General features: G+C 38.7%; 1 non-coding gene across 1 annotated transcript; it reads left to right on the top strand.

Moving 5' to 3' along the window:
• Nucleotides 1–7,228: 7,228 nt before the first annotated feature.
• LOC112704400 (small nucleolar RNA R71) lies at nucleotides 7,229–7,332 on the top strand. Its single transcript, XR_003155026.1, has one exon. It is a non-coding gene; the product is annotated as a small nucleolar RNA R71 (small nucleolar RNA).
• Nucleotides 7,333–14,038: the final 6,706 nt, after the last annotated feature.

The following is a 14,038-nucleotide window of genomic DNA, read 5'->3' as shown; positions in this document are numbered from 1 at the left end:
ATCTTTGCCTGCTGATGGGCACACATGTCATCAGTAATGTGCCAACACTGTAATGCCTCCTCTATAGTAGTCTCAGTGATCATAACCTCTCTACCCCTCACCTGAACTGAATCCAAAGTAGGACGGAAGAAGTTGCAATAGAATTCCTTAACCCAAGAAATGTTGATATCTCCCAAATCTCTATCAACAAAGTCCATACCCAACTCTAGGATGCGACTAGTAAAGGCTCGCCTCACATCATTAGGTAGTTGTAATTTCTTCTCAGTATTCAGCTTCGTTGTTCGATATTTTTGGAAGCGAAGCTCACAGTAAAGATTGGGAAACTTGGTTGGATTGGTAGAAGGTAACAACTGATTTTCCTTTTCTTCATCATTTAACGGATTCTTAGCATAATTCTTGTAAATGGAGGGAATAGAGGGTGTAGAATGTTTTCTTTTCTTGGAGGTAGTGGCTATAGCTTTTCCTTTATCCGACATCCTGAAAAAGACAATTATGATAGCAATTAAACATGTAGCATATAGCAATTAAAAGCAACTTCAAGATGCAAGAGGAATGACAAGCAAACATAATGTGTATTGAAAACTTGGTGTGCAAAGAAGCATAAGTGGAAGCATAAACCAAAAAAAATCAATACATCCAACAATGTACACAATTCTTAAAGAATAGGCATATTCATCATCACAACTCAAAAGAATGGTTAATGAGCTAAGTAAAGAAAACTGAAGTCAGTAGGTTAAACAAGTTAGCAAGTAAGAGATGAGATTGATACTTAGTGTTATGATGAAAGAAAGCTTGCCTAACAAAAGGATTCACAAAATGCATACAATGAGGTGTAATTATTGATGATGAAAATGAAATTGCAACGGGGTGCAATGAATTGAAAGGAAATCATCAATGTTATGGTCACTAAAGTCAACAACTCTTACTCATTAAGCAATAAAATCATCATACCTTTGAAAGAATGGTTAAAGAGGGTTAAATGTGAGTAAATGTCAAATGGTTAAAGAAATTAGTAAGTTAGAAAAGTGGATTAGTGGCATGATGATATTTAGGCTCAAAGAAAAGACAAGTTGCGGTTCATGTTCACAATGATTGATGCAAATCCGGGAAGTTGAAAGGAAACGGAAATTAGCCCAAATTACAATAGAGACTCAAATGAAAATAGATTTCTTGAAAATTGGGCAGCATTCCGGCTTAAAATTGGACGTTCCTGGATAGCAAAGTAGCGAAAACAGTAGGATTACAACATCAATTAAGCACAGCAGTAGTGGTGTAGCATGCAGGCAACACAATTTGCACAAAATATCAACCCAAAATCAACATACAGTACCCAAGGAAACAAACAGCAAATATGCACATACGGAGCACTTATCAGGCCTAAAATCCTCTATCCAATCCTAGCTACCTAACCGTAAATATTTCTAACTAACCTAACATGCAACATTTGAATTCAAACTAACTAACAGAAAGTTACAGAAGCTAACAAAATTGAACAATTAAAAACAAATAGAGTATGAACAGGAACCTGGGAGCGGGGGAACAACGGAGAATGGGAAGGGAATTATGAGAGGGGCAGCAGAATCAGAAGTTGCGCCGCCATGGACGGTGGCGTGTAGGATGACGGTGACTGCAGCGGCGTGTGGGTTGTGCGAGAGAGTAGAGAGCAGAGTGAGTGGACAAGAGAGAGAGAGGGGGCGAGAGGGGTTGATGGTGAGAGAAGGAGGTTGGCCGTGCGGTGGCAGCGATGGCGCCGCTGTGACGGCAGTTGAGGTGAGAAGAAGAAGATGGAAATGGTGAGGGAAAAAGGAGTGCACGACTGTGCAACACTCTCTGCGTCTTAGGGTTATCCCTTTTTTTTGAATCGACGCGAGCGCGCACCTTGCGCGTCCGCGTACATTGAGAAAACTTGGGACCCACGCGTGAGCGTGCAGTGCGCTCAAGCGTGGATTGGCAGATTATGCAACGGCGCGTGCGCGTACAGCGCGCGTACGCGTACATGTGGTTGGGCCTGAGGCTTAGAGTGGGCTTGACGCATGCCCAACTCTCTGGGCAAAGGCCTGGAGCGGTATCATATAAGGGACGCGCGCGCGGCAAGCGCGCGTCCGCGTATATTGAGAATTTGTCGAAAGGCGTGCTAGCGCGATGTGTTCGCTCGCGTCTATTCCTCCTTTAGGCATATGGGCGCGCACGCGGCGTGTGCGCGTCCGCGCAGATTGAGTTGGGCTAGGGGCTTAAAGTTGGCCCAGATCCAGCATAACTCTCTGGGGATTGGCTCAAAATTTTGCAGCAGCAGATCGACGCGGACGCGGCAGGTGCGCGTCCGCGTACATGTCCTTTTTCGCATGATCGGCGCGCACGCACGTAGTGCGCGTCAGCGTGGATTGTGTTGGGCTCAGGGCATAGTGTTTTCCCAAGAGAGGCCCAACTCTCTGGAATGTGGGTGATGATGCATCCGCTTAGGGACGCTTGCGCATACATCGTGCGCGCGCGTCCACCCCCTCTCTGCTTTTTTTTTATATCAGAAAAATTATGCTGGGTGCTCCCCATACTGCTCACAACATCTTTATTCAATTAACCATCATACAATTCACAAAAATGCAATTTGATATTATTCATCTACTACTAAACACAACATACACGCGACTAAGCTAACAATTAAGTTGTACAAACAAATTTATATGAAACATCTACCTACAATGGTAACTCAAATCACTTATTAAGCAAATTTAAAAGAGAGTGGAAAGAGTTTACCATGGTGGGGTGTCTCCCACCTAGCACTTTTAGTTTAAGTCCTTAAGTTGGACATTTTGAGGCGCTTATTGTCATGGTGGCTTATGTTTGTACTCATCCTTAAATCTCCAAGGATCCTTGCCTCTCAATTGGTTGACAGAATTTCCAACCATTTCCATCAAGCTTGGGCAAAGTTCTCCCCAAGATATGAATCCCCATAGTTGGTCTTCACATAGCGAACCGGGATCCCGTATCTTATCTTCACACCCATCCGTTAGTTGAGTTTCATGATTTTTCTGTACGGGTGGTTGGCATGCTTGTAGTTGGCATATAGAATTCTCTTTATTCCACCAATGCTTCCTTCTAAACCCATATACGGTGATTCTTGTCCCATCATAATCCCTATACCTTGAAGCTTTAACCTTAGTGAGTTTTATACCCAATTTCCAACCACTACACAATTCTCTTTTTCCTTTAAGTCCACAAAGAGCTCTAAGTTGTCCATCATTTTCAATCAAACCATGTTCAAGTGAAAAATTAAAGCTTATAGATAAGAATTCTACCCACTTGAATGTTGTGTTGGATGGTGACTCGGGAAGGGAGACCTCCCCACACTTAGACAATGCAAGGTCCACTTCTTTAGGCTCTTCTTTAGTTGTTTCCACCTCTTCGCAAGCTTCTTCAATTTCAACCTTTCCCCTTTCATCATTTGGCTTGGTGTTGTCTTCAAGAACTTCATCTTGTCTAATGGGAGGTGATTCAATTTTGGATAGGAATTCATTGATGAATGAATTCATCTCTTGATCAACCTCTTCATTTTCTTCAATTTCAATATACACCATGCCATTTTCGTTTTCCTTGGGAGGTTGTGCATACTCTTTTATAATTTCAACTTCATGTCCAATGGGAGAGGATTCCATTGTAGAGAGAAATTCATCCATGATTGAATCTATCTCTTGATAAACCTCTTCTAAGTCTTCAACTATGACATGCCTTGGAGGTTGCGCACCCTCTTCAACATCAATTTCAAGCTTCTTGGAAGAGTTCTCCATGATGCTACATTCCCATGGACTTCCAATATCTCCTAAATCTTCAACCGCTTCTTCCTTTTCTTCAATAATCATGGCTTCTTCTAGTTGCTCCAATACAAAATGGCATCCCTCATCCCCCACCGAATTTTTTAATTTCTCCTTCATGCTTTGCTCTTTTTTTGACCTTTCACATGTGGTCACGGAATTACCTTGAGTCTTCAAACATTGGTGGGCTAAAGTATGCACCACCTTGGTCAAATTGGTCACAAACTCAAGTGTATCCCGCTTCATGGCTTCTTATCCTTGAAGTAACAAAGTGAGAGGATCGTCTATTGGGGTTTGGGGTGAGTAAGAAGGTTCATTATTTTGGAGAGAGGGTTCATGGTAGGAAGGTGGTTCTTCTTGGTAAGGGTATAGAGATTGTGTGTATTGAGGTGGTTCTTGGGAGTAATCTTGATAGGGTTGTGGTGGTTCTATAGGTTCTTGCTCATAATGATCACAAGGATGTGGTATGGGTGATTGGTTATATGATGGATAAGGGTCATAGGAAGGTGCTTGATGTGGAAAGGCTTGTGAGTATGGTTGAGGTCCATGTTGAGGATAAGATTCATAGGCATATGATGGTGGTTGTTGAGTGTCACAAAAAGAGTCATCATAGCCGTTAAATTGACATGCATTAGGATGGAAATTATACCTATAAGTATCCGGAGGTTGTTGCCAATAGGAGTGATCAATTCCTTGAGGCTCCTCCCATCTTTGATGGTTCCATCCATGGTACATGTTGCCATTTAAGTCCACATTTCCTACAACACAATTAGAACCAAACTCAAAGCCAAAGTGAGAATTCATAGCGAGAGAACAAAATAAAACTAACAAAAATTATGAAACAAACAAAAGATAAACCTATTCACAATATTCACATATGTACAATAACCAATAACATAACACCATTGCAAATCCCCGGCAACGGCGCCATTTTGATGATTGGATTTTTGACGGTTTAGAATTTCACTAATGAAATCTCGTTGTAAAGTATAGTTTCTAAACCAAACAATAATCCTTTCATACAAAAAGTTGTTTGTCACTAGTACAAACCCCTAAAATTTATAAACCGAAGTATTGGACCTCGGGTCGTTCTCCCTAGGAATTGTAATGAAGTGTCTTGTTATTGGTTGTGAGTTATATTTGGGGTTTTTAAGATTTTAGACAAGAAATATAAATGGCAAAGAAAATAAACTAACAACTAGAAAAGCTCTTGGCAAGATATGAGAACTAGAAGTCCTATCCTAGTTATCCTCCTCAATTGTGATGACAAATTGTCCATTGCTCCCACTTAGTTAACCTCTAACCATGGAGGAAAGTCAAGTGGATGAATCAATTTGATTTCTCAAGTCCTAATCAACTCCTAAAGGAAAGACTAGCTTTAGAGGCATTCAAATCAATTAGCAACTTCTAATTATCAATCAACAAAGGAATTAGAAAACTTAAGAGTCACTAGTCACTCTACCAAAGCCAAGAGGAACAAAATCTATACTAAAATCCAACCAAGCATTTCATCAAACACTTGGAAGGCACAAAAGAAAGCATAGTAAATCAATAACAAGAATGAAATCTAACAACAATTATTGCAAAGAATTAACAACAATAATCAAGGAAATCATAAATATCATGAATTACCTCAAATTGCATTATTGAAAGAAAATAAAAGGACAACAATCTATCCAAAACAAAATGAAGAATTACAATTATTAAAGCACATAACTAGAAAGAGGAGGAGGAGAAGATTAAGAATTGGTGAATGAAAAGTGAATCAAAGCATGAATTAAACCTAGATCTAAGAAGAGAGATTAACCTAAACCTAATCCTAATTCTAGAGAGAGGTGAGAGCTTCTTTCTCTAAAACTAACTCTAAACTAATCCTAATTATGCTATATGCTAGATTCATTCCCTCGTATCAGCATTTGGCGCCAAAATAGGTTCAGAAACCCTCTCAAATCGCCATGCACGTGTTGCTTTAATGAGGTCATGTGCGGTCATCGACGCGTGCGCGCATGGTACGCATGCGCGTCCCTGGTCGATTCTGCAATGTGCGCGCGGGCGCGTGTATGGCTGACCTTGCTTCTTTGACTTTTTATGCTTCTCTCCACTTGTATGCTTCCTTCCTTGCTACCTTTGATCCATGCCTAGCCTATTTCAATCCTGGAATTATTAGCAAATACATCAAGGCATCTTATGGAATCAAGGAGAAATTAGAATTCATCAAAATAAGGCTCAAAAAATATGTTTTTACACTTAAGCATAAATATGGGAGAGAGAACAAAACCATGCTAATTCATAGGCTAAATGTGACAAAAGGTTATCAAAATCCTCTAAATTCAATACAAGATAAACCGTCAAATTGGGGTTTATCAAGAGGTTCACTTTCCCAAGTCTCATTACCAAACAACTTGGCATTCAGCTTCATGATAGCTCCTAAATATTGAGCAACTTGCTTTCTAGTCACATCTTCATCCTCTTCAGAGGAAGAATAGTATTCAGAGCTCATGAATGGCAGAAGGAGATTTAATGGAATCTCTATGGTCTCTATATGAGCCTCAGATTCCTTTGGATCCTTAATAGGAAACTCCTTCTTGCTTGAGAGACGTCCCAGGAGGTCTTCCTCACTAGGATTTTCGTCCTTCTCCTCCCTTGTGCATTCGGCCATATTGATCACATCAATGGCCTTGCACTCTCCTTTTGGATTCTCTTTAGTATTTCTTGGGAGAATACTGGGAGGAGTTTTAATGACTTTCTTACTCAGCTAGCCCACTTGTGCCTCCAGATTTCTGATGGAGGATCTTGTTTAACTCATGAAACTGAAAGTGGCTTTTGACAGATCAGAGACTAGATTGGCTAAATTTGAAGTGCTTTGTTCAGAATTCTCTATCTGTTGCTGAGAAGATGATGGAAAAGGCTTGTTATTGCTCAGCCTATTGCGTCCACTATTGTTAAAGCCTTGTTGAGGCTTTTGTTGATCCTTCCATGAGAAATTTGGATGATTTCTCCATGATGAATTATAGGTGTTTCCATAAGGTTCACCCATGTAATTAACCTCTGCCATTGCAAGGTTCTCAAGATCATAAGCTTCTTTAAAAGCTGCCTCTTTAGTACTGTTGGATGCATTTTGCCATCCATTCAGACTTTGAGAGATCATGTTGACTTGCTGAGTCAACACTTTGTTCTGAGCCAATATGGCATTCAAAGCATCAATTTCAAGAACTCCCTTCCTCTGAGGCATCCCATTATTCACGGAATTCCTCTCAGAAGTGTACATGAATTGATTATTTGCAACCATGTCAATAAGTTCTTGAGTCTCTTCAGGCGTTTTCTTTAGGTGAATAGATCCATCTGCAGAATGGTCCAATGACATTTTCGAAAACTCAGATAGACCATAATAGAATATATCTAATATGGTCCATTCTGAAAACATGTCAGATGGACATCTTTTGGTCAACTGCTTGTATCTTTCCCAAGCTTCATAGAGGGATTCACCATCTTTTTGTTTGAAGGTCTGAACATCCACTCTAAGCTTGCTCAGCTTTTGAGGAGGAAAAAATTTATCCAAGAAAGCCATGACCAGCTTATCCCAGGAGTCCAGGCTATCTTTAGGTTGTGAGTCCAACCATATTCTAGCCATGTCTCTTACAACAAAAGGGAAAAGCATGAGCCTGTAGACTTCAGGATCTACTCCATTTGTCTTAACAGTCTCACAAATCTGCAAGAACTCAGTTAAAAACTAGTAAGGATCTTTAGATGGAAGTCCATAAAACTTGCAGTTCTGTTGCATTAAAGTAACTAGTTGAGGCTTAAACTCAAAATTGTTGGCTCCAATGGCAGGAATGGAGATGCTTCTTCCATCAAATTTGGACGTTGGTTTTGTGAAGTCACCAAGCATTCTCCTTGCATTATTGTTGTTGGGTTCGGCTGGCATCTCCTTCTCTTGTTCGAAAATTTCTAAAAGGTTGTTTCTGGATTGTTGTAATTTAGCTTCTCTTAATTTCCTCTTCAGAGTCCTTTCAGGTTCTGGATCAATTTCAACAAGAGTGCCTTTTTCCTTGTTCCTACTCATATGAAAGAGAAGAAAACAAGAAAAAAAGAGGAATCCTCTATGTCACAGTATAGAGATTCCTTTATGTTAGTTGAAGAAGAAAGGGGAGAAGAGTGAAGAAGAATGGGTTCGGATTTTTAGATGAAGAGAGGTGAAGAGAAGTGTTAGTAAATAAATAATTAAATAGAAGAAGAGGAGAGATAGAGGATTTCGAAAATAATTTTGAAAAAGTAGTTAGTGATTTTCGAAAATTAAAGATAAGATATAATTAAAATTAAAATTTAAAAAATTAATTAATTAAAAAGAATTTTTGAAAAAGGGATGAGATATTTTCGAAAATTAGAGAGGGAAAAGTAGTTAGGTGGTTTTGAAAAAGATAAGAAACAAACAAAAAGTTAATTAGTTGGTTGAAAAAGATATTAAAGTCAAATTGAAAAGATAAGAAGATAGGAAGTTAGATAAGATATTTTGAAATCAAATTTTTGAAAAAGATAATATTTTGAAAGAGATATGATAAAAAGATAAGATAAAAAGATGTGATAAAAAGATATGTTTGAAAAAGATTTAATTTTTAAAATTAAAATTAATTACTTAACTAACAAGTAACTACAAGATATGATTCTAGAATTTAAAGATTGAACCTTTCTTAACAAGAAAGTAACAAACTTCAAATTTTTGAATCAATCACATTAATTGTTAGCTAATTTTTGAAAATTTGATATAAAGATAAGAAAAAGATTTTGAAAATATTTTGAAAAAGATTTTTGAAATTTTCGAAAAAGAGGAAAAATTGGAAAAGATATGATTTTTGAAAAAGATTTTTAAAAAGATAAGATTTTTAAATTTTTGAAAATTTGACTTGACTTGTAAGAAATAACTAATTTTAAAAAATTTTGACTAAGTCAACTCAAATTTTCGAAAATTATGAGAAAAATAAGGAAAAGATATTTTTTTATTTTTGAATATTTTAATTATGATAAAGAAAAACACAAAAATGACCCAAAACATAAAAATTTTGGATCAAACACATAATGCATGCAAGAACACTATGAATGTCAAGATGAACACCAAGAACACTTTGAAGATCATGATGAACATCAAGAACATATTTTTGAAAAAAATTTTATGCAAAGAAAACATGCAAGACACCAAACTTAGAAATCTTTAATGCATGGATTCTAACAAACGAAAAATGCATATGAAAAACAACAACCAACACAAAACAAGAAAATATTAAGATCAAACAAGAAGACTTGTCAAGAACAACTTGAAGATCATGAAGAACACTGTGAATGCATGAATTTTTGAAAAATGCAAGAAAAAATTTTTAAAGCATGCAATTGACACCAAACTTAAAAATTGACTCAAGATTCAAACAAGAAACACAAAATATTTTTTATTTTTATGGTTTTATGATTTTTTTGGATTTTTATTAATTTTTTCGAAAATATTTTTGGAAAAACGAAAAAGAAAAGAAAATTTTGAAAAAGATTTTTGAAAAATTTTTGAAAAGAAAATTACCTAATCTGAGTAACAAGATGAACCGTCAGTTGTCCATACTCGAACAATCCCTGCCAACGGCGCCAAAAACTTGGTGGACGAAATTGTGATCTATTATTTTTCCCATGATGTTGGCAGCTATAATTAAATACCCCAAAGAGATCATGGTATGATGAATTGGGATCTTAATAATCCCTGGTAATGGCACCAACAACTTAGTGTTATTGTTGGACCAAAAGAGTTACAGGCACTGTTAGAGAATCTCACAACTCCGTTCAACTAACCAGCAAGTGCACTGGGTCGTCCAAGTAATACCTTACGTGAGTAAGGGTCGATCCCACGGAGATTGTTGGTATGAAGCAAGCTATGGTCACCTTGTAAATCTCAGTTAGGCAGATTAAATGGTTTATGATAAGTTCGAAAATAAATAATAAACAGAAAATAAAATAGCAAATAGTTACTTATATAATTCCATGGTGGGAATTTCAGATAGGCATATGGAGATGCTGTGCTCCTCTCGAATCTCTACTTTCTTATTACATTCATCCAATCCTTCTTACTCCTTTCCATGGCAAGCTGTATGTAGGGCATCACCGTTGTCAATGGCTACATCCCATCCTCTCAGTGAAAATGGTCCTATGCTCTGTCACAGCACGGCTAATCATCTGTCGGTTCTCAATCAGGTTGGAATAGAATCCCTTGATTCTTTTGCGTCTGTCACTAACGCCCAGCCTTCAGGAGTTTGAAGCTTGTCACAGTCATTCAATCCCAGAATCCTACTCGGAATACCACAGACAAGGTTACACTTTCCGGATTCTCGGAATCCTACTCGGAATACCACAGACAAGGTTAGACTTTCGGATTCCCATGAATGCCGCCATCTATCTAGCTTATACCACGAAGATTCTGTTGGGGAATCTAAGAGATATGCGCCCGGCCTAAGGTAGAACGGAAGTGGTTGTCAGTCACTCGCGTTCATAGGTGAGAATGATGATGAGTATCATGGATCATCACATTCATCAAGTTGAAGTGCAACGTATATCTTGGAATAAGAATAAGGAGAATTGAATAGAAAGTAGTAGTAATTGCATTGAAACTTGAGGTACAGCAAAGCTCCACACCCTTAATCTATAGTGTGTAGAAACTCCACCGTTGAAAATACATAAGTGAAAGGTTCAGGCATGGCCAAATGGCCAGCCCCCATGATCTGAGAACTAATCGTCCAAAGATGTCTAATACACTGGTAAAAGGTTCTATTTATGATAAACTAGCTACTAGGGTTTACAGAAGTAAGTAATTGATGCATAAATCCACTTCCAGGGCCCACTTGGTGTATGTTTGGGCTGAGCTTGATCTATCCACGAGCTGAGGCTTTTATTGGAGTTGAACGCCAAGTTGTAACGTGTTTTGGGCGTTCAACTCCGGGTTGTGACGTGTTTCTGGCGTTTGACTCCAGACAGCAGCATGTACTTGGCGTTGAGCGCCACTTTACGTCGTCAATTCCCAAATAAAGTATGAACTATTATATATTTCTGGAAAGATCTGGATGTCTACTTTCTAACGCCATTGAGAGCGCGCCATTTGGAGTTCTGTAGCTCCAGAAAATCCATTTCGAGTGCAGGGAGGTCAGAATCCAACAGCATCAGCAGTCCTTTTGTCAGCCTCCTATCAGAGTTTTGCTCAAGTCCCTCAATTTCAGCCAGAATTTACCTGAAATCACAGAAAAACACACAAACACATATTAAAGTCCAGAAATGTGAATTTAACATAAAAACTAATGAAAACATCCCTAAAAGTAGCTTGAACTTACTAAAAACTACCTAAAAATAATGCCAAAAAGCGTATAAATTATCCGCTCATCAATATCCATCCAGGAAGCAGTAGTATTCATGACCTGCCAGTCTTTCTAGCATCTGGTCTATGAATGGTAAAGGAAAATGATCCTTTCTGGTAGTTGTATTGAGCCTTCTATAATCAATACACATACGCCATCCTGTAACTTTTCTTGTAGGAACCAGTTCATTTTTTTCATTATGAACCACTGTCATGCCACCCTTCTTAGGGACGACTTGGACAGGACTTACCCAGGGGCTATCAGAAATAGGATAAATAATCCCAGCTTCTAGTAATTTAGTGACCTCCTTCTGCACCACCTCCTTCATGACTGGATTCAGCCGCCTCTATGGTTAAACCACTGGATTAGCGTCACCCTCCAACAGGATCTTGTGCATATATCTGGCTGGGCTAATGCCCTTAAGATCACTGATGGACCACCCCCAAGAGCTATCTTGTGTGTCCTTAGCACTTGAATTAGTGCTTCCTCTTCCTGTGGCTCTAAGCTAGAGCTTATGATTACAGGAAAGGTATCACCTTCTCCCAGAAATGCATATTTCAGGGATGGTGGTAATGGTTTGAGCTCGGGTTTGGGAGGTTTCTCCTTTTCTGAGGGATTCTCAGAGGTTCTATTATTCTCTCTGGTTCCTCCAGATCAGGCTGAGCATCTTTAAAGATATTTTCTAGCTCTGATTCGAGACTCTCAGTCATATTGACTTCTTTTACCAGGGAGTCAATAATATCAATACTCATGCAGTCGTTTGGGGTGTCTGGATGCTGCATAGCTTTGACAACATTCAACTTAAACTCGTCCTCATTGACTCTTAGGGTTACTTCCCCTTTTTGGACGTCGATGAGGGTTCGTCCAGTTGCTAGAAAAGTCTTCTTAGAATGAGAGTTACACTCTTGTGCTCCTCCATTTCCAGCACCACAAAGTCAGTGGGAAAGGCAAAGGCCCAACCTTGACAATCATGTCTTCAATCATGCCTGATGGGTATTTAATGGAGCCATCAGCAAGTTGGAGACATATCCAGGTTGGTTTGACTTCTTCAGTCAAACCAAGCTTTCTGATAGTAGATATAGGTATTAGGTTGATACTTGTCCCAAGATCACATAGAGCTTGCTTGGTACTAGTACCCTCTAATATGCATGGTATCATAAAGCTTCCGGGATTTTTAAGCTTTTCTGGTAAGCTTTTCAGAATGACTGCATTGCATTCTTCAGTGAGGTAAATTTTTTCAGTTTCTCTCCAATCCTTCTTATGACTTAAGATTTCTTTCATGAACTTAGCATAAGAGGGAATTTGCTCAAGTGCCTCTGCAAATGGAATCTTTATTTCAAAAGTCCTGAGATAGTGTGCAAAGCGGGCAAATTGCTTATCCTGTTCTGCTTGGCGAAGTTTCTGAGGATAAGGCATTTTGGCTTTGTATTCCTCAACCTTAGTTGCTGCAGGTTTATTGCCTACAGATGTGGGTTGAGAAGCCTTCTTAGAGGGGTTGCTATCAGCACTTGTATGTGTCTGATCCCCCACTGGCGTTTGAATGCCAGGGGTGAAAGCTGGAGTGGCGTTAGACACCAACTCCTTACCTGTTTCTGGCGTCTGAATGCCAGAACTAAGCTTCTTTTGGGCATTCAACGCCAACTTCTTGCCTGTTTCTGGCGTTTGAACGCCAGAATTGATCATGGGTTGGGCGTTTAACGCCAGCCCTTCACCCCTTTTTGGCGTTTGAATGCCAGAACTGTTCCTCTCTGGGCTCTTACTGTCCTCAAAGGGATTTTGGGTAGCAGTTTGTTCATTTCTTGGCTTCCTGCTGCCTTGAAGTGAGGTATTTAATGTTCTCCCACTTCTTAATTGAACTGCTTGGCACTCTTCTGTTATTTGTTTTGATAACTGCTATTCTGTTTGCTTCAACTGCACTTCCGTATTCATATTAGTCATTCTTGTTTCTTGCAATATCTCCTTGAATTCGGCTAGCTGTTTTGTTAGAAAATCTAATTGCTTATTGAATTCAGTAACGTGTTCTGCAGGACTGAGTTCATCAGTTACTATTTTAGCCTCTTCTTTCATGGAAGATTCACTGCTTAGGTACAGATGCTTATTTCTGGCAACTGTATCAATGAGCTCTTGAGCTTCTTCAATTGTCTTTCTCATATGTATAGATCCACCAGCTGAGTGGTCTAGAGAAATCTGAGCTTTCTCTGTAAGCCCATAATAGAAGATGTCTAACTGCACCCATTCTGAAAACATTTCAGAAGGGCATTTTCTTAGCATCTCTATGTATCTCTCCTAGGCATCATAAAGAGATTTATTATCTCCTTGTTTAAAGTCTTGGATGTTTAGCCTTAGCTGTGTCATCCGTTTTGGAGGGAAGTATTGATTTAGGAATTTTTCTGACAACTGTTTTCATGTCCTTATGCTAGCCTTAGGTTGGTTATTTAACCACCTCTTAGCTTGGTCTTTTATAGCAAATGAAAACAGTAATAATCTGTAGACATTCTAATCTACTTCTTTATCATGTACTGTGTCAACAATTTGTAAAAATTGTGCCAGAAACTCTGTAGGTTCTTCCTGTGGAAGACCGAAATACTGGCAACTTTGTTGCACCATGATAATGAGCTGAAGATTCAACTCAAAGCTACTAACTCCAATGGAGGGTATACAGATACTACTCCCATATGAAGCAGTAGTGGGGTTAGCATACGACCCCAGAGTCCTTCTGGACTGTTCACTTCCACTTAGGTCCATGATGGAGAAAGGGAGATGATATGGATTTATTTTATTTATTTTATTATATAAGAAAAATAATTTTCGAAATAATAAAATAAAATAAAATAAAAACTAAAAATACAAAAAATA

This window comes from Arachis hypogaea, chromosome 7, assembly GCF_003086295.3.
Source record: "Arachis hypogaea cultivar Tifrunner chromosome 7, arahy.Tifrunner.gnm2.J5K5, whole genome shotgun sequence".
In the NCBI taxonomy this organism is placed as follows: Eukaryota; Viridiplantae; Streptophyta; class Magnoliopsida; order Fabales; family Fabaceae; genus Arachis; species Arachis hypogaea.
This window is presented reverse-complemented; position numbering and strand designations above follow the sequence as displayed.